General features: G+C 37.4%; 2 pseudogenes; one reads left to right on the top strand and one right to left on the bottom strand.

Annotated features, from left to right (window-relative positions):
• The window catches only part of LOC148522649 (uncharacterized), a 68,345-nt pseudogene extending 50,488 nt beyond the window's left edge, over positions 1 to 17,857 (bottom strand).
• The window catches only part of LOC148522640 (uncharacterized), an 808,266-nt pseudogene that overhangs the window by 166,324 nt on the left and 615,213 nt on the right, over positions 1 to 26,729 (top strand).

The raw sequence follows: 26,729 nt of genomic DNA, 5'->3' as shown, positions 1-26,729 counted from the left end.
GTAATTAACAAAAGTTGAATTCTTATAGCAATACTCAGTATTTTATGTATAAGGTACCTTTAGATGCAATTGCATAATGTTGAGTAGATCTGCAAGCAGGCTCCAGTCTGTCTCCATTAAGGCTGCTAAAAATGTATGTATAAAGTTGAATTTTAAGTGTTAGAACCAGAAATGAAAACAAGGAAGGCATGGAGATTAATCATGCCAACTATCAGACTGTTGATGTAAGATAAGGAAATAGCTCAAGCTAATTATCAAATTAATGTGTTATGAGTGTGTGCACTACATAAGTGATCAGCCTCAAATGAGGTATGTAGCACAATTTCAGATAGCACGGGTAATACAAATGTATGATAGGAATGTATTAATATACAGAATAGCGGTAATGTTTTGGAATTATAAACTATCAGTTGATTTCATATAAATGTAATGTATGTACAGCATTGATATTAGCTGTGTTGTAACTGTGCTATTTAGGTGTGTAGGTGTGCATATCAGAATCGATATGTGTCAATAAAGACACAACAGGGGAGTATATAGCACACTTGGAAAGCAGTGCAATTGAATAGGGGTACACAGATAGTATAAGTTTGTACTAAAGGATTGTGCAGAATAGAAATAATGTTTTATTAATGTTTTAGAAAATGGTCGACCAAGAAAAAGTAAAATGTGTATTAATAAAGTGCATGTTTAAGTATTTAAGGAAATTAGTAATTTCAATCAGAAGAAATGTATAAAGGATTATTACATAGATAATAGTGAGTGAAATTGACAGTATATATATATATATGAACAGGGGGCAATATATATATAAATCAGTAAATGCAAGGTTTAATTGATATAAAACAGCCTAATCATTATCTTAAACTGTGGGATACTAAAGAATATTTCAGATGGTCACAAGTTAAGTTATATCTTGAAGGTCAATGTATTTCTAGAACTTTTTGAACTCACAATTTGAAATATAAAGGCAACAGCCACATCTAACAGTAAAAGACCACAACCAGAGCTAATGGCAGGGTGGGAGAAAGCTCTAGCTGACATGACAGCAATAAGCACAGGCACACCAGAACTACCACCACATGAAGTGCCTCAAATGTGTCCTACCCAAGCCCAATGTGTTGTTGACAAAGCAGGACACTTGGAAAAAACCCAAGAACAACACAAACCCTGGTAATTGTCCGGTATGCAAAATATAGTGACTTTGTTTGCGCCAGACCCCCATAATAAGAATAACCAACTTATAATGGTGCCTAAAGACACAGAAGCCACAATCGACATAGAAGCTCGAGTAGCAAAGAAAAAAAGGGAATATCGCTCCAGCAGCACCTAACATCGAGCAAGGTCTAAAGGAAAGCATAAAGCAATACTGTGATCAATCCACACAAACACCTGAAGGTGAAGATTTCCTCATGACAGATCCGCAACATGGAAAGAAGTGTAAGACTCGATTATTGAAATTATACAGATGACCATATCCAACAGAACCAGAAGCTGGAACAATGGAAGTTCCCATTATACTTCAAGTAGTGGAAAGTATAGAATACAGAGAAAAACAGACAATCAAAAACAAGAAGAGGACTCCTCCGAGTCCTGGAAAGGTGAAGAGACTGAAATTATGTTTTTTCTGCAAACAAACAGGTCACATGAAAAGAAACTGTGACGAAAACAAGAAATGGCAGGAAAAACAAGAAAAACCCAAGCATAAGATATAGGTGCTCCCTTGTACCTCCCACTTTATACTGCTGACCAATTTCATAAATATAAGTCTAGAAGACATGAAGTAATGACTCTACCTACTGGTCAGCAGTGTGGATGTCTAATTAATAGCAGAGCAAATTGAACTGGTCTACAATGAAGAGGAGGTACCAAACAACTTATTATCCAACAAAGTTTAACAGTGACTGGACTTGAAGAAAGTGAAGCAAACTTACAAGAAAGCAAACTTGTATTAATGAAGAAACAATCTGAAGTAACTACAGGTACCCATTAAGTTCCTGCATTCACCTAAATGTCCAAGTCAACCTACTGGGAGCAGATGTAATAAGTGCTCTCCGGACTAAGTGGTACTAACTTCAGCTCTTACAAAAGAACAGGATGAACAATTGACCACAGTTGTATATTGCTCTCAGAAGTAAACCCCACAAGCTACCAGAATGAAAGTCTGAAGTACCTATTAAGCTATGGTACAAAAGGAAAAGACAATGTGGGACTTAACAGTACAGCCTGTTCACCTCACCCTGAAGCTGGATACTCTCCCAGTATTAATAAGACAGTATTTACTGACCCAACAATAGAATGAAGAAGCTGAATTCAAGACCTTATACAGTAATTAAAATATTTGGTCAAGAGTGAACCAAGCACCTGACCACTGCAAGATTAGCCAAGTATGAAGTGGCTTTATTAAGCACATCTCATGTAACCATCTCAAGATACACAAGTTCTCAATCCAGCAACTCACCTTCCAATCAATGATTCATAAGAGGGGAAAAGACCATGTGAAATAATCCCTCAAGCAGGCAAAATTACCGAAGAAGTTGAATCATGGGATAAGGAAGAAGGTACTGAAATTACAGATGAAGACAGATCGTGTAATAAAGAGGAAGAAGTTGTCAGTAAAGGTAGTAAAGAAAATATACATACTTTTTTCCTCATCATGATTGTTTAGCCCTCAAGCAAGTTAAAGTTAGGGCTCTTCATCATGTTATGGACACTCCATTACAGAATCCTGTATGTAAATGGCACCAGATACTATGTTAATGGGAGCCCACACACATGATATACAGAAACTTCAAACAAAGACCTCTTAATTTCCTCAGCACTACCTCCATAGTGCTCAGCACAAGAAGAATTGTGTGCACTCAAGGAAGCTTGGATCTTGGCAGAAGAACAAACAGCTAAACCTCTACAGAAAGCACAGGTATGCGATCCACGAAGTTGGGCCTATCTGGAAAAGCAGAGATTTTTTTTAATCCAATGACATACAAGACTATATCAAGCATCCAATTTTGATTAATCAGCTATTCATTGTCCTTGAACTACCATCAAAAGTAGCAATCACAGAGATACAGGCCCCTACCAAGGAACAGACACCAGAAACAGAGATCAACGCTTATGCATGTACAGCAGCAAAGAAAGCAGTATTGCAAGACCCAGTAACTGTGTACCAAGTTCAAGTATAAGAAGCTCCAGTCCATGAGGATACTTTACAGAGCTTCCAGGAACAGCTTTCCAAGTGAGAGAAGGAATCATGGCTAAAACATAGGAGCCGTAAAGAATGAACAAGGTATATGGGCAAAAGGACAACAAGGGTGTCTACCAAGGGCTTGGTATCCAATCATGATACAGATAATGCATGAAAAGATGAATTATTCAAAGAAAGCCAAATTGTGTGGCAGCAATGGATGGCACCAGAATTCAATGCAGCAGCATGCTGGATGTGTGAAATATGTAATCCATGACAAAGAGTAAAGACTTTACAGAATTATACCCCAAGACCACTCTAACCTTTTCAGAAGCTACAAAAAGATTACCTGCAGCTATTTAAGAGAGGGCCTTACACACCAGTATAAAAAGTAATAGAAACAGGTAGACCCTGAGTAGAATGTCTACCAATAGTTTTGTTTTCTATTAACCCTAATAAAGACACATAAGTTTTGATACAGTACCGAAGACATGGTGTTACTTCTCTCAGCAGTTACAGCATAATTAGGGGGATTTAGCTGCCTATGTACAAGCAAGGTGTAAAGCTTTAACTAACCTCTATTGTCAATTATTCTCTTCCCTTATAGATCCAGACTCTGATGACAGTACTCAATTGTTGAGTTCAGGGGACTGGATCTATCTCAAAAGACTGACTATACCGACAGCAGTAAAGTTAAAAGGAAGAGATACTTGGGTCTACGCGTCGCACTGTAAGAAGTTAACAGTGAAGACAGAAGATGTGGTAAAGCAAACTACTACAGAGTGAAAATAATAAGCACAAAAGGATATTCCAGTGAGAAAAGAAAAGACAAAACAAAAAAGTGGCAAAATGGAAGACTTTGATATAAATCCCTGGTTAGATATTCCGTGACCAGGCAACTACTCCTTCCCCAGAGATCTTGGAGAGAACCCAGTCTAGTCCTAACATTGTACTGAGTGAGCATAATTATTGCAAATGCATATACTACAAGTAAATAAGATGTTGGGGTAGCTGAAGCTGGAGTGTGAAGATTCCATTAGCTGAGTTAAGAATTAAGTAGGCAACTAAAGAAGAAGAGCAAAAGTGCTGTTGCTTGAGTGACATTTTTGAATATCAAGAATTCTGAATTAGCCTTCAACACATGAAGGTATAGTCCTCCTACATTATACTCAGTGTTTTCTCCAGGTACCAAACTTGAGGGCCACGAATTGTTCACTTGGTGCAGCAAAACCCATATCCCGCTTGGAGGGGTCACTGGTGAATTCCATCAGGTGAACTACATTCCACGCCTTAGGAGATGTCTTGTTAACACCTGGGATTTACATATGAGGGGGGCCTATACTTTTATCCCCGATGTCCTTATACCCGACTCCTCGATCTTTCCTCTTGGCATGAATGACCTTCAAGCAACAATAAGAATAGTTTCTATGATAAACATCAATGATACATGCTGAATGTTAGTTGCTCTATCTATATGTGGTCCTTAGGATAACATATGGGTAACATAGGCACTATAAGGTCACTTGCTGGTTACGTTAGGTAACTAAAAGGAACGAAATAAAATTCACAAAGGCCAAAGAAAGATGAGGAACAAGAATATCAAGAAGCTCCAGAAGAAGGAGTTACTAAAGAGATATGGACATTCCTTCTGAAAGATAAAATCATTTGATAAAAAGAGAGGATTGTGAGCATATGGAACCTTGATTAAGTTTATTAAATGATCTATCTTTGTGTATATCGCTTTAAGAAAGATTTCAAGAGTTATGTAAGTCTGAAGTTTCAGAAAAACATGTTATTCACCATACAGTCTGGAATAGAGAAGATAAGGACATTTAAAGAGACAGTAGACAGAAGATGCTGACCAAACAGGCAGGCGAGAATAACAAAATGCATCATAATGTCATATGCTTTTCTATCCGTATGTCCAACCAGTATTAGGGGTGCACAAACAACTTGTTTGTGCACATAGCTGACTCATGGTGACTAACCTATTTCAGATTGGTATAAATAAACGAGTGAACTGGGAGGACTTTCAGAACGGTCTGACCAGTATCACGTTGAACCCTCATCGTTGTCCTGTGTCTAATTTGTTCTCCAACCATGGTTGTAATGTCTGTCTGCTTGCTGAATCTAGTTACGCTACTGCTGATTCCTATACACATCGAAGATTGTAATGCTGTGGATGACAGATTACCCTCACACGGACACTATCTTTTGGCAATTATTGCTCATCTTTCTGCTTGCTAATTGCTCCTTTGGTGCCAAGGAGGACCTGTTATTCTGCTGTGCTGGGATTCTTATTAACAACTACAGCTGTGCCGAGATGCACATGTTGTCACACCAGCCATTTGCCGGCTACCTAATGAGCAGAAAACAGAGAGTGGGGGATCCGCCGAGCCACCATACGGACAATGCCCTGTGGCAGACATCGCTTTTCCTATAGAAAGCAGGGGGGCCATTGAGCCACCATACGGACACTGTCTTTTGGCAATTATTGCTCATCTTTCCACTTGCTGATTGTTCCTTTGGTGCCAATAAAACCGATACAAGGATAAAAATAAATATTGGCATTTAATGATATATTGAGGGGACTGTACATCATTACAGCAAGATACTGGCAAGTAATTACATTTACCACATTGCAGACGAGCAATATTAGTTTTTTATGTTTTATATTTGACTATTTTTATTATTATTATTTTTTGTTGTATTTTTCATCTGGTGGATATTGGAATAAAGCTCGAATTGGGCAGGGTCCCTGTCTAGTGACTGTAAAATACCTCTACTGAAGCACGTAGAGCTAGGGTGTGGATTCAGCAATTACTTGCACAGAGAAACATTCCTTTTCAGATGAACACAGCTGTGAGGATTTAAAAAATGTTTGGAGTTGTGGAGATTTTGATATAAATGTTGCTATTTATTGTTGTAGTTTAAATGTATTTAAGTGCTGCTACATTTCTCATTGTATTGATATGCTTTTTATCTTTTGTGTAATGTCTTTCAAATATTGAACATCTATTATCAGAGTACTCACTGAGGTGTTTTATTAGAACATATATATATATATATATATTTTATTATATTCATCTGTGGTACATTTGTTTTTTCATATTCACAGCGCTGTTTTCTAAATTAGTTGTTACTCCACTGCTTTGGCCTACCCCCACTCTTTATTGAACTTCTAACTTCTCTGTATTATTCAGCTATTACTCACTTCCTCACTAATAAATATTTGTCACCACCTTTCTATTGTCAGAGAGGGATGAAATAGGTTTGTCCCTTTTCCCTTTTCTTGTTTGCAAATGCCCTTGAGCCATTGGCAATAGCGCTAAGACAAATTCCTGCCTGCCTTTAAAGGTATTGCAAATAGGGATGAAGAATGCAAATTGTATTTGCAGATATTATGATGCTCTTTATTTTGGATCCTTTAAATTCCATTCCTGCAATTTTAGACACATTTTCTGTATTTTGCAATTTTGCGGGATATCATAGACAAATCTATATTTAAAATTTCCACCAAGTACAGGTGCAAACACCATACAGCGCTATGATGCAACAGGCTCCCAAGAGGATGAAAGACAGAGGAAACATTTATTATAGTCCCTGCCCTCAGTAACCACCTATTAATATCACTTCAGATTAGAGGCCAAATTAAAGATAAACTGACTTCAAGCAGCAGACACATCTCACCATCTACTTTTCAGGAGAGACCGAAATCAGATCTTTATTGTAGAATTTCTGAAAAGTGAACATGACTATAGGAGAGAAATAAGAACACTCTTGCTTGGACCAAGGAATACAGGCTGTGGTTATAAGTCCATTTCCTAACTGAACATTTCTGATTACACCTGCCATATTGTGTTACTACTGGTAGTATAAGGGATGTTAGCTATTTTCTATTTAGTAACGAAGCAACTTATTAACCATTTGCTTTCCCTTACTACTTTAATATAGAGCTAAGTTCCTCTATGAGATTGTCAAACACTGTTTGGATTTCTAATGTCGTTTATTACACTTTCCCAAATATCTTTATAGACTAAAAGTCCTACTAATGCTAAATAAGGTCTGATACACCTGTTTCATAGACTGATAACATAGACTGATCCATGAATGACAACAGCAATAAGGATACTTGATGATACAGTAATATAGGATATGTGGGTACTGTCACCTTGCACTTCAGACTCTGTCTCTCAATTGCATGTACAATTTAAATGATACTATAGACCCCAACCAAATAGATAAAATCAAAATCATACTATACAATCCGACCAAACAGGGTTTATTTGGGGCTGAAGTTAGATCACTAATATTAGGAAAGTCTTAACTGTGCTACAATCACTACACAATTCCATGACCGATGATCCCATTGATCCCAGGTACCTATTATCTTCATATGCTGAAAAAACATCTGATCTGGTAACCTGGGATCATCTGTTTGACTCACTCTGCCATTTTGTTTGGCCTCCCTCACTCTTTTAAAAAAAAAAAAATTATTGTTTTTTATAACATGAAGTATAGTGATAATGGAAAGCTAATTACCAACAATAGAAAGAAAAACACTTACATTAGTCTACAGCGACACGAATGGCCAAAGGGTAGATTTCTACCTCAAAATGTAAAGTGTACCATGTGAAAGAAAGATAACAATATGTAAACTCTAGATATGGTATGATATGATAGTATTTCACAAATACAGAAAAATAAATCCACTATACCTAAAATGACAAATTGCAGAAACAGTTAGAAAAGGGGAGAAGTAATAGATAGAAAAAAATTTAGGGGTTGGAAAATCCAAGAGGGAAGAAAAGGGAATGGAGATTGGAGAAAAAATAATAAATAATTAACTTGTTTCAAACTAGAATTAGAATATAATACATACCGATGGTAAGTAGAGAAGTATAAAAGGCATGTGTACAGGAGTAGGAAGAGGGTTTGATCTCAGCTGCTTAAACAGTAGATGAAATACATCTAATGAGATAACAATCAGTACTTTCAAAAAGTTTAATAATGTGGACTTGAGACAATGTTTCTAAGGTATTAATAAAGGGTTCCCATTTCTGATAACATTTTTCCACTCCCTTGTTAATATCAGTTATGGTTGAGGAGTGATCATAGTAGAAGACTTGTAGCATTCTGTGCTTAACCTAAGAAAGGGATGGAGAAGTTTTACTGGTCCAATGTAAAAGAATAATTTTTTTCAGTTATAAAAGCAGTCACAAGATGGATTTTAGTTGCTCTATCTGGGCCTAAATTCCATAATTCAAGTTTCTACAAATACATGATAATGGGCTGGGTGTTAGCTGAAGGGAGAACATATTTTGAAATTTAGCTACTGCACACAAAAATTGTTTTCACTTTTCTTCATCCCTATATACAATTAAATAATGTGGCATTGGTCATTTGGCATTTTGGGCAAATACCAGATTCTGAGTCTATCATGTGCCTTCATTGTACTGGGGAAATGTAAGCCAGGGGTGACCCCTTTCCCCATTCATGTTTGCAACTGCCCTTGAGCCACTGGCAATAACACTATGACAAATGCCCACCTTCAAAGATATTGCAATTAGGGACCAATAATGCAAATTGTCTTTATTTGCAGATGACGTGATGCTCTTTAGTTCAGATCCTTTACACTCCATTAATGCATTTGTAGACACAATTTATTTATTTAGTTCTTTTGCTGGATATTGCATTAAATTGCATCCTATTAATGTTACCCCTTTCCTATCCTCTCATCCTCATACAGCTTCTCTATTTACTGTCACATCTCATAAGCACAAATATTTAGGCATTTATATACCTGCCCGATTTTTGTCCCTCTATAGTGTTAATTTTTCCCCATTACTGAATAAACTACAATCTCAACTTTTATTTGGAAGGTCCTTAAGCTTTCTTTTCTAGGCAAATTATAGTGATGAAACATATAATATTCCCAAAGCTATCATATGTTTTACAAAATCTACTTATTACATTGACGAAAGCTGATATTCTTTATTACACACATATTTTTTTTAAATTTATCTGGCATTATAAGAAACCTAGGATGAATCATTCCTGAGCTTACCTGCCAAACACCAAAGGAGGACTTAGAGCCCCTCATGTTGCAGCATTTGCAAAATTGTCCTTGTTTTGCTATGTGGCTAATTGGTTGCTACATACTGACCATTACACTAACTCTGCTCTAGAAGAGGCCTTGTTTTAACCATATGCTCCATCAGCCTTGCTGCATACCCCAAAACTACATCTTCCTTTGATTTTCCATTTGATTTTCCATTTTATTTTTGGATCATTATAAAACATGGTTAACGTCAATGCACACTAAAAGAAAAACCCTCTCTCCCCCATATATTCATTTGTGGGGTAAACTGATGTTCCATCCCTCTTTTAGTAATTTGCTCTACAGACTCCGGGGGCCAAATGGACATCATGTCCATCAAAGAGGTGTTTGACACGGGTGGCATTATTCTTTTATTTACACAGCTACTGCACAAGAAATATATAAATTCCCACGCTCTCATTTCTTTATATTTTTGCAGGCACGTCATTATGTCCAATCACTATATAACCCTCTGTGGGCCTAGACCCTCCAAATGTTTTATCTCAAATACTCTCTTTATGAAGTAAATTTAGAATACATCAACTCTACTCTCATTTAATTGATTTCAACTCACTAGTTTGGTCCACCATTTACCAGACATAGCCCACAGAAATGCCTGTGTTACATGACTTTGAGTTCATCCTTGCAAATTTGGAGTTTTTTCTACCTAAACATAAGTAAGCATGGCTACAAGAGATTCACCTTAGAGTAATAAATCATACTTATATATCCCCTGCCCATAGAAAACACTTTGTGCTATCAGTCACTAGGAATAGTATCAAATAAAATCACTTAAATGCCTTTCTACCCCATACCTCTGGTATTGTGGAAAGTTTGGTAGGTTTTGGAACAAACTCTTATATTACTTAAATTCTCCATTGAAACTATATTTATAAATGCTGCTATTTTCCTTTTTGCTGACTTCTCCACCTGGGACTCAGGATCTTTCCTAGATCCTTGGAAATCCTCCTAGATGGTTATGGTAACAGTAGACAAGTATCTAATTCTCAAACATTGGATTCTACGATCCTCTCCCACATTGAGTGAATTGAAAGTTTCTATGCTAGAGGTACTTTACTGTGAAATATTCATGACTTTATTTAATATCGGATAGAGAGTCTTAGCTTTCTCCAAATAATGCTTATATAGAGTGTCTTCCTGCCCAAACTCAGACTAACATCTGGAGGGTTTTTGAACAGGGTGATTTCTGTTACAACAGGTTACTTACGATAATTATTGTCTCATTTCCCTGTTTTATCTGACTTTCTCTAATTATATTTTATTTTACTGTGATGTCCTCAAAAAGTGTGAGAGTACATAAATCTGGTCTACTGCATAGTTATAGCTGAATATAACTCCTCTTTTAGGTTTTGTCTGACTTGTACTACATTTCTTAAAAAAATTTGGGCCATTAGTGCTACCCCCCTACCCATTTTTCTTAATGCATCCCTGTTGTGACATGGGTATTATTGTTAGAGATGAATGAGTTCGAATTTCAGAGATCCAAACTCAACCGAACTTCTTAGATCTGAGTCGGATCTGAGTCGGCTCTGGTTTTCCCACCTAATCTCAAAATGTGGCAAAATGTCATCATCTCGCTGTCAGATTCTCTCTGGTTTTGGATTGTATAAAAGGCCCTGCGATTGCTGCTATTTTTTATTCCAGCTGTGGAGAGTGAAGAGAGAAAGGGCTGTGAAAGTGTTGTTACTGATGCAGTGCATAGGGGCTGGCTACTGTTGTTGTTGTTGTTGTTGTCATTGTTACTCAGGGGCTGGTAGCTTATGTCAATAGTGGTTGGGGCTAGCTGTTGTCCATATATAGGGGCTGGCTGGCTGTTGTCCTGTCCACTCCATAGGGGCTGGCTGGCTGTTGTCCAAAGGGGCTGGCTGTTGTACATATGGGCTGGCTGGCTGTGCTTTTCACCACAGTGTGAAAAAAATAAAGTATTTTAATTAAGTGTGTGTGTGCACTTTAGCCACACTTATTAGTAATGTAGGTGTGCAGGGGTGCTATGCTGCCTGTGTCATTTATCAAGGGACTGATGCCTCTTTCAGGATTGCTCTTCACCACCAGTGTGAAAAAAATAAAAACAATTTATTTTGTGTGCGTGTGTGTTAGCCACACTTATCAGCAACGTAGGTACATAGGGGTGCTGTGCTGCCTGTGTCTCATTTATCAATGGGCTTCTGCCTCATTCAGGGGTGCATTTCCCCTCAGTGTGAAAAAAATAAAAGCAATATGTGTGTGTGTGTGTTATCCACACTTATCAGCAACATAGGTGTGCAGGGGTGCTGTGTTTTGCTGTGTCTCATTTGTCAAGGGGCTGCTGCCTTGTTCAGGGGTGCTTCACCCCCCAGTGTGAAAAAAAAAATGCTTGTGTGTGCATGTTAGCCACACCACCAGTGTACTAATAAATAAAAAACATTTTTTGTATGTATGTGTTATCAGTCGGCATTGAGGAAGGACAGTTCTCATGTCATCTCTTTCCTCCTAAGTACAGTAGTCATGTCCGTGTCCAGCTTGGAATTCCATGAACATCTGAGCAACATACAGGCTGAAGGTGAGATGCAAGCTATGCAAGTACACCTGCACAGCTGCAGGCACCGCACCACACCCCTCTTAGAAATGCATGCTAATGTCAAAGTGTAATATAGTTGTTGAGTAAAGACTTACTGGAAAAAAAACTGCAGTAATATATATATACTATAGTAGATTCATACTGTATACTGCTAAACTACTTTGTAATAGTGAATACATTTTAAATTTACAGTACACTACTGTTTGACCTACAGTACAGTACTTACAATAATCATTTTTGTTTACTTTTTCTAGTTGGCATCATGCAATGACCATCGGCAAATCCATTTTGTTTTCATCTTATCTAAAAGCAAGTATTCAAAAAGGTGTAATTAACTGCATACAGTATATTACAGTATGTGATGTTAAGTAAAAGAATTGTCATTCATTTTTAAAATTGGTGTTTGTGTATAATTCAGTCTTTAAGTGAGTCTGAGACCCAACATGTGCATCTGTCATTGCAAGGTACAGTTGGGGTTGTTGTGAATAATGTAATGAGTTTGACATAGTATCCATGCTGCCTCTGCTGCTATCTCTGTAGCAGGACTTCTTCAGGAGGATCCTCCTGAAGAAGTCCTTCTACAGAGATAGCTGATGAAACGTGTTGAGGCATTCCTGGTGTTCATGGTCCAAATTCTTTATCTAGATGACCCCCAAGCCAGATAAGCTGATCTTCCTGTTTTTAGATGTATGTTTTAGATGCTTTTTTTAATTAAATGTATGTTTTACACTACTCATTGGCATCAATTTCCTTTTATATATGCTTCACCATGCAATCCTTCTGAGTGATATTGTGGACGTCAAGGACAAACATTTTTGAGTCCGATGGTATGAGCACTTGTACTTTAATTTGTGGTTTGAAGTGAAATGTTATATTGAGAAAAATCTATTGCACATGCACTGTGCACTTTATTATTATTGCTGTGAAGTTTTTTTTCACAAGCACGGTGCACTTTATATTTTGATATGATATTGTAATAGCGCACTTTATATGCATAAATATATATAAATAATTAGGTGAAGGTGATTTATCATTGCACTAAATTAATTTATTGTTTATTAATATATTTATTTTTTTGTTTTTCATTTACTTTGAGAATGAATTTACACACGTAAATATTTTCCTTTGGAGTCCTTTTAGGAAAAGAATGGAACTCATGTGTGAGCCATGATTCAGATGTGATTTGGAACTTATACACTAGATGGCGCTTCTATTTCACAACATTTTAAATATTTTAATGTAGACTTATTGAACAATGGTCCTATTTTGGAGACATTGAGAGCTGCTACTCATAAATGAGAAGTGTTTTTTCTTTTTTTTCTCTTTGTTATATTGAACATTGAAAGACTTTTTTTGAAACTGACATTATTAATTCTAGCGCTGTTCACCACTATTTTTAAATATATATATATATATTTTCAAGGTCTCAACCTGTGGAACAAGCAGTGTAGCAAGGCGATCACCTAACCCCTAGTCCACACGCCAGTCCCATCAAGAGCTGCACTTATCGTGTATGTGATGTGACATCTGCAATTTACAGCATAAAATGTGTACTATGAGCCTCCATAGCGCAACTGGCTTATGGAGTGGCACCATTGTGTGTGACTCCCAACACACTGGGCATGCTTAGTGCTATGATCTTCCATATGCCACAGCATAGCATGACTGGCATATGGAGCGGCTCCACTGGGCTTGTGCAAGAGATACCATTGCAAACCCTCCACTGGGCATGTGCCAGAGTTCACATTGTAACCCCTTGGAGATGACAGCCACCACAGCGCCGACATGCCGACATTGCTGCAAGTTTGCATTTTTAAATGCACAATCAGTTTGCAATATAGAGACCTCTCTTTTAATCAGAGCCCACTACTAGTTTCTAAATTAAAGAAATCACTATAGTATCTAAGTCTGGGACAGTGCCGACAGTGCCTACAGTGCCGCAAGTGTGCGTCTTCAAATGCACTATTAGTTTGCAATACAGAGACCCCTCTTTCAAACAGAGTCCACTACCAGTTTCTGAAGTAATGAATCACTATAATATCTAAGTTTGGGACAGTGCCTCAAGTGTGCAAATTCAACCACACAGTCAATTTGTAATACAGAGATCCCTCTTTCAAATAACCCGCTACTACAGTAGTTCCTAAAGTCATGAAAGCACTGTGTGTGACTCCTGACACACTGGAAATGCACAGTACTATGAGCCTCTATACCCCATGGCAAAGCATGACTGGCATATGGAGCTGCTCCACTAGGCATGCACCAGAGATCCCATTGCGAGTGACTCCCAACACACTGGGAATGCACAATGTGTCCTCTATACACCATGCCATAGTGCATCTGGCATATGGAGTGGCTCCATAAGTTTGGGACAGCGACGACATTGATGCAATTGTGCAAATTTAACCACACAGTCAATTTGTAATACAGAGATCCCTCTTTCAAACAGCCCGCTACTACAGTAGTTCCTAAAGTCATGAAATCACTGTATGTGACTCCTGATACACTGGGCATGCACAGTACTATGAGCCTCTATATGCCATTGCAAAGTGCGACTGGCATATGGAGTGGCTCCACTGGGCATGTGCCAGATATTCCATTGTGTGTGACTCTCGACACACTAGGAATGCACAGTACTATTATCCTCTATACCCCATGCCATAGTGCATCTGGCATATGGAGTGGCTCTACTGGGCATTTGCCAAAGATCCAATTGCAACCCCCAGCTCTGGCAGCCACCACAGCACCGATGTGTCGATAGTGCTGCATGTTTGCACTTTAAAACACACAATCAGTTTGTAATACAGAGATTCCTCTTTCAGACAGCGCCCACTACCAGTTTTTGAAGTAATGAAATCACTGTAGTGTCAAAGTCTGGGACAGTGCTGACAGTGCCGCAATTGTGTGTCTTAATATGCACTGTCAGTTTGTAATACAGAGACCCCTCTTTCAAACAAAACCCACTATCAGTTTCTGATGTCATGAAATAATTATAGTGTCTAAGTCTGGGACAGTGCCGCAAGTGTGCAAATTTAATCACACAGTCAATTTGTAATACAGAGATCCCTCTTCCAAACAGCCTTCTACTACAGTAGTTCCTAAAGTCATGAAATCACTGTGTGTGACTCCTGACACACTGGGAATGCACAGTACTATGATCCTCTATACCCGATGCCATAGTGCATCTGGCATATGGAGTGTCTCCACTGGGCATGTGCCAAAGATCCAATTGCAACTTCCAGCTCTGGCAGCCACCACAGCACCGATGTGTCGATAGTGCTGCATGTTTGCACTTTAAAACACACAATCAGTTTTTAATACAGAGATCCCTCTTTCAGACAGTGCCCACTACCAGTTTCTGAAGTCATGAAATCACTATAGTCTGGGACAGTGCCGACAGTGCTGCAAGTGTGCAAATTCAAACGCATAGTCAGTTTGTAATACAGAGATCCCACTTTCAAACAGCCCGCTACTACAGTATGGCTCCTAAAGTCATGAAATCACTATAGTGTTTACTGTAAGTCTGGGATGCACTTTGTGTAACTCCCGACACACTGTGCAAGTGCAGTGCTATGAGCCTCTATATGACATGATAAAGCGTGACTGTCATAAGGAGTGGCTCCACTGCGCATGTGCAAGATATGCCATTGTGTGTGACTCCTGACTAACTGGACATGTGCAGTACTATGATCCTCTATACACCATGGCATAGCATGACTGGCATATGGAGCGGCTCCACTGGACATGCACCAGAGATCCCACTGTAACCCCTCTGGAGCTGACAGCCACCAAAATGCTGAAAGCACCAACATTGCTGCAAGTTGGCACCTTAAAATGCACATTCAGTTTGTAATACAGAGACCCCTCTTTTAAACAGAGTCTGCTACTGAAAGTCATGAAATCACTAGTCTGGGACAACACCAACAAGTGTGAAGCTTCAAAAACACAGTCAGTGTGTAATACAGTGCTGTGCATGCCTATGAAATATTTTTATATAAAAGTACAGGACTCACACACTTAATGATTTAAAACTTTATTAGACATTCTTCTACAGCCCTGATTCCATGAGGAAAATGCTGTACTACAGTATATTGTACAGAATCACTGCTTCTGTCAGCCTATCTTTGGGCAGTGATACAGAAAATGCATTGGAAATCAGATGCATGCGCTGTGTAGTTTAGGAAAAGTGACACCTGGTGGAAAAAAAGTTGTATTACACTTTATGACTTTTTTCAGTGCTACGCCATGTTCCGTCATGCAATTTTCTGTGTGGCGCAACTCATAACGTAGTGTAGAGGCATGGCGCGCTACATGGCATATGGAGCAACAACCTAGCTGGGCACATCTGTATAGTAACACTCGGTATCTGCCACCCTGATGCTTAACTCCATGTCATCACCATTGGTGCAGCAATGTTTAGACTGCATACCAAGTACTGTAATTGTCCGGCATTGTCTATTACTGTATGTAGCTGTTTTTTTTGTTTTGCTCATTTGTTTATATCATTTGTTAGGAGCTACTCAACCCTTGTCTTACCATATATTAAAAAGGATAATAATACAGTAAAGCACCATACTGTAATATGAATAATGTATTTTTTTCCAATACAGACCAATTTTTAATCCATGGGAGACTAGAACAAGGACATGTACTAGGCCACAGCCCACTTTATACAAGGGACATCACTCATGGTAAAGAACTGTATGTACATTAGTGACAGTCCATAGCAGATGCCAAGATTTTACAGTATACTGTACTGTATATTGGTGTTGTATTACGGTATCTTTGTTTTCTCCCCACAGACCATCTTTAGCAGGTGATTGCCCTGTATAGGTTCATGGACCACATGTTAGTGGACTCACCTTGTATCTATCTGCTGAATTTGTTTTAATTTCATTTTTCATTTTTTGTTTTGGTCAAATTTTAAATTGTTCTAACATACACCCTGTTTTATATATTTTTATGGGATCCAGATGATAGATAGACAGTATTTAAATAGACATTTGATAGACAGACACCACATGTTAGACAGACAGAAGATCAACAGAATCAACAGAATTTTGTTATTGAATTTACTGTTATTGTAATAATCTACAAATCATAGAATCTTTTTCACTGTAATATCATACTGTAATGTATTCTCTTCTGTGTGAATCATCTGATGTCTATCAAGATGATGTTTCTGGGTAAAACACTTGCTACATTCAGAGCATTTATATGGCTTCTCTCCTGTATGAATCCTCTGATGTCTAACAAGTTCCTGCTTGGTGGTAAAACATTTGCTGCATTCAGAACATTTAAATGGCTTCTCTCCTGTATGAATCCTCTGGTGTATAAGAAGATAATGCTTTGTGATGAAACACTTGCAGCAATCATAGCATTTAAATGGCCTCTCTCCTGTATGAATCATCTCATGTCTAACAAGATGTTGTTTCTTGGTAAAATACTTGCTACATTCAGAACATTTAAATGGCTTCTCTCCTGTGTGAATCCTTTGATGTATAATAAGGTAATTTTTGGTGGTAAAACACTTGCTACATTCAGAGCATTTAAATGGCTTTTCTCCTATATGAATCATCTGATGAATAACAAGCTGTTGCTTATTGCAAAAATATTTACTGCATTCAAAGCATTTAAATGGCTTCTCTCCTGTATGAATCCTCTGATGTATAACAAGATCATTCTTGGTGGTAAAACCCTTGCTGCATTCAGAGCATTTAAATGGCTTCTCCCCGGTGTGACTCCTCTGGTGTATAATACAATTATGCTTTTTGGAAAAGCACTTGCTACATTCAGAACATTTAAATGGTTTCTCTCCTGTGTGAATCATCTGATGTGTAATAAGCTGCGACTTTTGAGAAAAACATTTGCTACATTCAGAACATGTAAATGGTTTCTCTCCTGTGTGAATCCTCTGATGTCTGACAAGTTGTGATTTACTTTTAAAGCTTTTGTCACACTCAGAGCACAGATTCAGATTCTCTCCTATGAGACTCATTATGTATGAGATTAAATATTAGTTTGCTGTAAATGTTTTCTCTATTCAGAAATTTAAATTCACTTTTGCGAATCCTCCAGTAGAAAAAAAGTTCTTTATTTTGCTTGATCAGAGAAAAATGTCACTTTCCACAACGTCTTCCAATATTCTTAGTGCAGATCCTGCTCCTTATTTGTCCTATAAATAAAAAAGGTAATTTTTAAAAGCATAAAGATTACTGTGTTACATCTACTTTTAGAGTAATATTGTTATATTATATTAGGAACATGATTTATATTTAAGTAAACTAACAAATATGACCCAGTCATTTATAATTGTTTTAAAATTGTAATATAATATGTTGTCAAATTGCTATATACTAATTTCCATCTACCCTCCTGCAGCAAGTAGATACTTGATATAAAATACTTTGTCAATTAATGTTTCCAAATTTTCCTCATACTGTGGCCTTAGAATGTGCAGATTATACATTACTCACCCCCTGCACTGACCATAGATGGGTAACACATGCTACTAATGCTGTCACACCTACAGTCAGCTGATGCACCAGGATGTCACCATTATCTCTGCACACACCATGGGAATGGGGATAATGTGACCATCTCACAGTCACTGCTCAGTGTGATATGTGCAGGGGAATCAGTGATTTTTGTATTAGATACCAGGTTTTTAATAGAGAAATAAAAAAAAGTTTGTGTTTTAGACATAGGTAGGTTTAGTGTAAGGGCCTAGGGTCGATCCCAAAAGCTGGGGAAACCTATGATAAACTAATTAGACATAATAGTTTGTAAAATAAAATATGTCCAGCAGCATATGTGCATTTGTAAAAGACTGAGGGGCAAATTCAATTTGACATGAGGTTTACTCCTAAAACTCAGATGCTTCCTTAGGTGAGCAAAGATCAGTCTGTTTTAAATGCACCCTCTGGAGATTAATATAGAGGGAAAACCTGAGAGTCAAACACTTAATACTGAGTCTATGGGTTACCACATGCTGCCTGCGGGTCTCTCACACTGGGAAATTGACAATGAATCATGGGAAAACCACCATAGGTGCAAATGCTATGGAGCCCTGAGCTGAGAATTTGTAAGATACTGTAATGGAACTGCCACCTAGATACCCCTTTATATATACTTACTTACAGGATCTCAAACTCAATCCTTAGGACCTTAAACAGTGCATATTTTCTAGGTCTCCGAATAGAATCACAAGTGACATTCGTTCTACCTGTGGATTTTTCAAAATATAACAGTGAGTTAAGGTGCATACACACACAACGATTTTTTGAACGATTATCGTTAAACAATATCATTTAACGATAATCGTTTGAAAAAATCGTTCACTTTCTGAGTCAAACGATGAACGATTATTGTTCATGCGCGTTCAAGTTTGTAGTTTGTAGTTTGTAGTTTGTAGTTCAGTCAGACTTGTCAACTCAACGATTTTCATTAAGTTAATATGCAAAAATCGTTTGTAGTTCATAAAAATCGTTCATTACATTTAAATGAACATAGTAAATGAACAACTTTAGTAAACGATTTTAGTTCATTTTTTCAAGGTAGAAAATCATTTACTAAAATCGTTCATTATCTCAATCGTTGTGTGTGTATGCAGCTTTAAGCAGCTGTCACCTAGAAACCCCTTTATATATACTAACCTGATGTACAGAATAATATGTAAGATTCAATGATGGAGCTGTCACCTAGGTACCTCTTTATATATACTTACATGATGCACAGAGTTATATGTAAGATACTATGATGGAGATGCCACCTAGATACCCCTTTATATATACTAACCTGATGCACAGAGTAATATGTAAGATACTATGATGCAACTGCCACCTAGATACCCCTTTATATATACTAACCTGATGTACAGAGTAATATGTAAGATTCAATGATGGAGCTGTCACCTAGGTACCCCTTTATATATACTAACCTGATGCACAGAATAATATATAAGATACTATGATGGAGCTGTCACCTAGATACCCCTTAATATATACTACCCTGATGCACAGAGTATTATGTAAGATTCCATGATGGAGCTGTCACCTAGGTACCCCTTTATATATACTTACATGATGCACAGAGTTATATTTAAGATACTATGATGGAGATGCCACCTAGATACCCCTTTATATATACTAACCTGATGCACAGAGTAATATGTAAGACACTATGATGGAGCTGCCACCTAGATACCTCTTAATGTATACTAACCTGAGTTACAGAGTAATATGTAAGATAATATGATGGAGGTGATCATGTGACCAAGCCTCCCGGCGAAACGTGCATCCTCTCTTGCCATATACAGCATACAGATCTCTGATACAGCACACTTGCAGTCATGGCACATGGACTGTTCCAGTGAGGTACTTTCTATCACTATAATGCACTCTCTCATCTGAGTCCCAGTCTGTGACTCCCCGTCCAATGCTAATCTAGTAACAGGGAAGAGACTAATTTCTATTCTCAGACAGCAGAAGCGCTGTCTGTTGTTTCCCCTGGGATTAAAGCTGCACTCACTCTCTCATCCCCTGTTTGATTTGACAGGGGAAAGCAGAAGCGGGTCCACATCAATATATCCCAGGACTTACTTCTTTCATCCTTCTCCATTATTCAATGGTTTACCCACAGATGGTCCTTTTATTTAATGCCATTCATGCTAATTATTGTTTATCCTTCTCCATTGTTTCATAGTTTACATACAGATAGTATTTTCATTTAATTCCATGCATGCTAATTATTGATGTTTATATCCAGCATACGGATATTTTGATTCTGTTCATTAATACATTACAAGTGTTAAGTTAATGATTTATTCTTTCTTTTTGAATGTATTTATCAATGTGAAACTTTCTTCTTGTCATTATTGCTCATTTATTTCTTTATTCACTAATTTGCTATAGGTGCTACCTTACCATTGTGTTTACATATGAAAGAGATTCATATAGGCAAATGACTAATGACTTTACTTACTTCAAAGTGGATGATTGACAAATTAGCTATTGTATTATTTATAATCCATATATCACTTCAGCACTTACCCTCAACCTACCACCTATGGTAAATGCTGCAATTTTATTGCGCTAAATATTATTATTATTAGCCACAATTTTCAGTTGATCCAGCCCATATAGATCTTCTTTATTTTGATTATAGGTATCATATACGAATTATTGATAGGTAATCACCTATCTCTCATTTCATCTGAACTTTGTGTGACTTCTTCTTTACATTATATCAGAGAGCTTATGAATTGTCATTATTTTTGCCTAATACATTTGTAGTATTAGTATTGAATACTATTGAACACTCGTATCAAACCCCCCCCCTTTTTTTTATTCATTGGACCAATTTTTGATTATTTTCTATTCTTTTGTCCTTGAAATTCTATATATATATATATATATATATATATTATTTTTTTTTTATATATTTTTCAATCTGCATCTCAATTTTGGGATATTTCCTTTTTAAGAAGGTGTATAATAAATGTTAAGTCTTAATTATATACCAATCATTTCATTACTATCCATTTCCTAATCCTATTCAAGAGTGCACCCACATAGGCATATTTGTTTTTCTCTTTTTTTGCTCCTTGCATGAAAAGTATTTTTTTGCTGTGCTTCACACAAACCCTCAGGGCGCACCACCAAACTAGAATTATTTAGAATAATTTATTTTGGTGATTAACTACCATGGCCCTGATTCAGACCCACTCGCGAGCGGCTGTCCACTCACAAGTGGGTCGATGTTATGGACTGAGCATGCGCACGACGGAGGGAGCTCCGTCGTGCGCATGCGCCAGACGCGACGAGTGAAGGAAAGTCCTTCGCTAGTTGTGTCCGATCTAAGGGGGCGTGCTGTCAATGTTGATTGACAGCACGCCCCCTTTGGTGGGCGTACCGGGGGCGTGCCTCCCTGACGGGGGCGTTCCCACGGGAACGCCTCCCGTCAGAAGCCGGCCCACTGACATCACTAGTGATGTCAGTGGGAGTGATTTTGGCTCTGATAGAGCCAAAATCACTCCGGAGCTTGCGGTTGAAAACCTCAACCGCAGGCTCCGGCTCGCAAATTCAATGGTCGCGATGGTCTCGACCATCGCGACCATCACAATGCACACTCGTATAGCCTGTGGGTGGTGACCCACAGCTATACGAGCGTCCAGGAGGACGCTCCATGAAAATGGAGCCCGGCCCTCATTCAGAGCGTGCGCTCTGCTCAGAGCGTACGGCTCTGAATAAGGGCCCATGTTAGTAATATTATCATAAAACTAATGACTGTCTCTTACTTTTTCTAAATTATTTTACTAGTGCAGACTCATAACCCTGTTTCTATGCACAGAGTAATATGTAAGATACTATGTTGGAGCTGTCACCTAGATACCCCTTTATATATACTAACCTGATGCACAGAGTAATATGTAAGATACAATGATGGAGCTGTCACCTAGATACCCCTTTATATATACTAACCTGCTGCATAGAGTTATATGTAAGTTACTATGATGGAGCTGCCACCTAGATACCCCTTTATATATATTAACCTGATGTACTGAGTAATATGTAATATACTATGATGGAGCTGCTACCTAGCTACCCCTTTATATATACTAACCTGATGTACAGAGTAATATGTAAGATACTATGATGGAGCTGTCACCTAGATACCACTTTATATATACTAACCTGCTGCATAGAGTTATATGTAAGTTACTTTGATAGAGCTGCCAACTACATACCCCTTTATATTTATTGACCTGTTGCACAGAGTAATATGCATGTTACTTTCATGGAGCTGGCACCTACAGTAGATACCCCTTTATGTATAATAACTTGGTGTACAGATTAATATATAATATACTATTAAGAATGTTCCACCTACATACCCCTTTTTATATAGCAACCGGATGCACAGAGTAATATGGAAGATACTATTTAATTTTAATGATACTTATTAAAAATGAAAATATTGGAATATTTTTGGATGCAATTATAATAGAAAAATTTGAAACTTTAGACACATAAAACTTCTGTAGTGTTAGAGATTATTTAAATAATACAATTATTATTATTATTATTATTATTAATATTTACTTATATGGTGCCACAAGTGTTCTGCAGCGCCTTACAAAGTTATAACAAAAAAGTGACATAAACTACAATACAATACAATGCAGAACAAGGACATGAATAATATATATTGCTACATTAGTGACCATATCAACCAAAAAAGCAACAGAGCATAAGCAATCAAGTGTTAGGTGCCCTAGTGGGGAGTAAGAAGTAGATGAAACTAAAGTAAGGAGAAGAACAAGATGGTAGAGGGCCCTGCTTGCAAGAGCTTACATTCTAAAGGGTAGGGACAGACAATCCAGCATGACACAGATGGTTTACACAGGGAGGAGGAAGCATGTAGCAGCAAGTTAGGATGATAGCTGGAAGGCATTGATGAAGTAGTGGGTCTGAGGAGCCGTTTAAAGGATTGTAGAGAGGTGGAGAGTCTGATGGTGTTCATATAGTACTTATAGATCATATATATAAATATCTATGCATGTTTCAAAGTCTTCTTATGTATAATATAATTACCTTATTCTGGAGATTCTTTCTTCGGTCTCTTTCTTAGACTTTCAGCTGTCCAACTCTCCAACCAGGAACTAAACCAGCAGCTCTTCCATCAGCTATCTGTAGCCTAATACAGACTATTTATAGTCATTCCTCACCCATCTCTCTCCATTGTTCCCAGGATGACCAGAAGGAATTCTTACACTGAGAGGTGACACATAAACACAGCAGCTTCTCATACCTAGCTCTTTGTCTTGTAAATGAGGTGTAAATATTCCTAAAGTCACTTACTACAATGGGAAATGCTAATTACACTTTGGCAGAGATAACACCTTTAATTCTAATTAGATCATAGCAGCCTCTGGTATCCTGTTATGTCACCACAGGGTCCTTTTGTTTAGGTGTCACCTATTGTCTGGGCAGAGTTTCAGCAGATAAACATGTTGCAAATATCTCAAGGAACTTCACAATGTCTTATTGAACACAATAACACACACACACAAATAGTAAAAGTCAAAAGTTTAAAATCTGAATTAATTTACATTTATCATGATTTTAAACATATTGTAATATAAAGGCTTAAAATATGAGTTTCTTAAACATATATAAGTAGTGTAGTTTATTATCATGTGTGAATTTATTTTGTAAAGGCGAATTCATAATGTAATATATATTTCAAATTCCCCCCAACAAGTAGTTTTCATTTAGAACTGGAGTAAAAGTTAGTGGTGGTAAATAATTATTTCTCATGATCATAAAGATATTGCAATACAAAGGCTGGGTACACATGTAAAGATTTTCTGTCCAAACATCCAACTAGTTGATCGGTTGGAATGAAAATCTGGTAACGTATGGGAGTTAATGATGATCAGCAAGTTGCTCCTAAATGCCAGAAAACAGATGAAAATGGTCGTTTAGACAAGTTTTTTAAATGTCTGATCTAAAAATTTTGTTCAAGCAACAGTTTTTGTCGATTTTCCGGCATTTGGGAAATTTTCAAACACTCTTTGTATTTGAAATATCTATTATTGCACCTTTCCAAATATCTTTATAGACTAGTAGTTGTCGACAAAGTGCTACTACTGCTAATGATAATGTGATCCTCTTTTTCCATTGGAGAACTTAGCATCCGCCAAACTGCTGTGGTGAGATTTTCACTACCTAATACCAGTGTGCTGAGATCTACACACCGTCCTAACAGCCACTTGCAGGCTATCTCTGCACGCAGTAGCGGAGGACCCATTAATCTGCTATGCTAAGATTTTTATTAACTACTACAGCTGTGCTGAGATCCACATGTTGTCCCACCAGTCATTTGCGGGCTACCTCAATACAGAGCAGGAGACGGAGAGCGGGGGATCTGCCAAGCCACCATATGGACAATGTCTTGCGGCAGACATCCATTCTATAGAGAGCAGGGGGTCCATTGAGCCACCATACAGACACTGTCTTTCAGCAATTATTGCTCATCTTTCCACTTGCTGATTGATCATTTGGTGCCAATAAACCCAAAGATCAAAGGATAAAAATAAATATTGGCATTTAATGATATATTGAGGGGACTGTACATCATTGTAGCAAGATACTGGGAAGTAATTACATTTACCACATTACAGATGAGCTATATGAGTTTTTTGTTTGTTTGTTTTTTATATTTTATTTTTTACTATTTTTATTATTATTATTCTTATTTTTTATTATATTTTTCATCTGGTGTATATTAGAATAATGCTCTAATTGGGCAGGGTCCCTGTCTAGTGACGGCAAAATACCTCTATTTAAGCACGCACAGCTAGGGTATGGATTAAGCAATTACTTGCACAGGGAGACATTTCCTTTTAGCCTGATGCAGCTGTTAGGATTAATAAGATAACACTCATCTTTAAACCTATTTTGGAGTTGTGGAGATTTTGATATAAATGTTTCTATTTATTGTTGTAGTTGAAATGAATTTAAGTGCTGCTACATTTCTCATTGTATTGATATACTTTTTATCTTTTGTGTGATGTCTTTCAAATAATGAACATCTATTATCAGAGTACTCACTCATGTGTTTTATTAAAATATGTATATTTTATTATATTCATCTGTGGTACATTTGTTTTTTCATATTCACAGCGCTATTTTCTAAATTAGTTGTTACTTCACTGCTTTGGCCTACCCCACACTTTATTGAACTTCTAACTTCTCTATATTATTCAGCCATTACTCTCTTCCTCACTAATAACTATTTGTCACCACCTTTCTATTGTCAGAGAGGGATGAGATAGGATTGGCCCTTTTCCATTTTCTTGTTCGCAACTGCCCTTGAGCCATTGGTGATAGCACTATGACAAATTCCTGCCTTTGAAGGTATTGCAAATATTGATCAAGAATTTGTCTGTATTTGCAGTTGATATGATGCTCTTTATTTTGGATCCTTTACACTCCATTCCTGCAATTGTAGACACATTTTCTGTATGTTGTTATTTTGCGGGATATCAAAGAAAAATCTGAAGTTAAAAGTTTCACCAAGTACAGATGCAAACACCATACAGGGCTATGATGTAACGGGCTCCCATGAGGATGAAATACAGAGGATACATTTATTATAGTCACTGCCCTTAGTAACTAGCTATTAATATCACCTCAGTTTAGAGGCCAAATTAAAGATAAACTGACTTCAAGCAGCAGACACATCTCACCATCTGCTGTTCAAAAGAGACCTAAATCAGGACTTTATTGTAGAACTGCTGCAACGTGAACATGACTATAGGAGAGAAATAAGAAGACTCTTGCTTGGGCTAAGGAAGACAGGTTGTGGTCACCAGTCCATTTCCAAATTGAACATTTCTGATTGCACCTGTCATATTGCGTTACTACTGGTAGTATAAGGGATGTTAGCTATTTTCTATTTAGTAACAAAGCAATACATTAACCTTTTACTTTCCCTGACTACTTTAATTAATAGCTAAGTTCCTCAACGAGATTGTCAAACACTGTTTGGATTTGAAATGTGCTTTATTACACTTTCCCAAATATCTCTATAGACTAGTAGTTGTTGACAAAGTCCTACTACTGCTAATAGTGGTCTGATACTCCTGTTCCATATACTGACAACATAGGCTGATCCATGAATGACAACAGCAATAAGGATACTTGATGATACAGTGATATAGGATATGTTGGAACTGTCACCTTGCAGTTCAGACTCTGTCTCTCAATTTCATGTACAATTTAAATGATACTATAGACCCCATCCAAATAGATAAAATCAAAATCATACTATACAATCTGACCAAACAGGGTTTATATGGGGCT

The sequence above is a fragment of the Taudactylus pleione genome, unplaced genomic scaffold, assembly GCF_031769625.1.
Source record: "Taudactylus pleione unplaced genomic scaffold, aTauple2 ptg000145l, whole genome shotgun sequence".
Classification (NCBI taxonomy): Eukaryota; Metazoa; Chordata; class Amphibia; order Anura; family Myobatrachidae; genus Taudactylus; species Taudactylus pleione.
Note: the sequence above shows the minus strand (reverse complement) of the source record. Positions and strands in the feature narration are given on the sequence as shown.